Genomic DNA, 1,362 nt, shown 5'->3' with positions numbered 1-1,362 from the left:
CCGCACCAGAGTGCCGTGTGTCAACCTAGCTAGCTCACAGCAACCTTAAACTCCTGGGCTCAAGCGATCCTCCTGCCTCAGCCTCCCGAGTAGCTCAGATTACAGGCATGCACCACCATGCCCGGCTAACTTTTTCTATATATTTTTAGTTGTCCAGATAATTTCTTTCTATTTTTAGTAGAGACGGGGTCTCGCTCTTGCTCAGACTGGTCTTGAACTCCTGAGCTCAAACGACCCTCCCACCTCAGCCTCCCAGAGTGCTAGGATTACAGGCGCGAGCCACCAGGCCCGGCCTGAGTTTGACTTTCTCATGATTCCCGGTCATGTTGCAGGTGAAGTGGGAAATTAATGATACTTAGCTTTTGGTGTTTACTTGTGTGTTTTGTTTCAAACAGTCCCTGACTATAGACTTAGTGACATTCATAAAACAGGTAGATGCCTTTAGGCAAGCTGACAACAGTCTTTTGTACTTTGCCTGTTGTTACCTTCTGGGATTGGATAGTAACTGATGGGCCTTTTGCCTGTTATAAAACTAATCTGATTAAAATTTAGACAAATGAATTATTAACTATGTAAAACTAACCTAAAATTCAATTTTACAAACACTGTGTAGTTTGCTGACTTAAGAATGCCTTAAAAACACGAGAACTGTTTTATTTATCTTTTATCCCCTAAACCTGATATATTGTCAGAAAGCATTATAATATCTTGAGGTCTCAGTTTCTTCATCTATATAATGGAGAGAGTTATAGTACCTACCTCATAGCAATCAAGATTAAATGAGATCATGCAGATTATTAAATGGTTAGCACAGTATCTGGCTTGTAGTTAGTTTTTGTCTAATGTTACATTTTATCGTCATCATCATCGTTTCTACATAAGTCGATTATGCTACAAGCATGTAATGAAATGTACCTTTTAATATATTCACAAAATTCTTCCTCTCTCTCTTCTTACAAAAAGAACTCTGACTTTGTTGCAGGTAACAGTGATTAGCCTCCCTTGAGAATAGGGCTGGCCCTGAGCCTCAGTTCTGGCCAATGCAGTATGAGCAGGAATTGTTGGATTGGGCTTCACAAAGTTTCCTTAGGTGTAAGGGGCAGGTGATGACTCAGCTAGCATGTGCCTTTTGCACTTTGTCCTACCCTTTCTTTTTTCCTGGGATATAGATGTGACGCCTGCAGCTCCAGGAGCTATCTTGTGACCATAAAGCAATTTAAGTATAAAAGCCACCACTGCGGATAGTGGAGAAGAGAGAAAAAGAGAGAGACCTAGATAAAGCCAGGATACTGATGACATTCTGGAGATGCCATATCCGTCCTGAATTCTGTTTCCAACTTCTTTTTTTTTTTTTTTTTTTTT

This window comes from Propithecus coquereli, unplaced genomic scaffold (genome assembly GCF_000956105.1).
Source record: "Propithecus coquereli isolate 6110/MARCELLA unplaced genomic scaffold, Pcoq_1.0 Scaffold341, whole genome shotgun sequence".
In the NCBI taxonomy this organism is placed as follows: Eukaryota; Metazoa; Chordata; class Mammalia; order Primates; family Indriidae; genus Propithecus; species Propithecus coquereli.
This window is presented reverse-complemented; position numbering follows the sequence as displayed.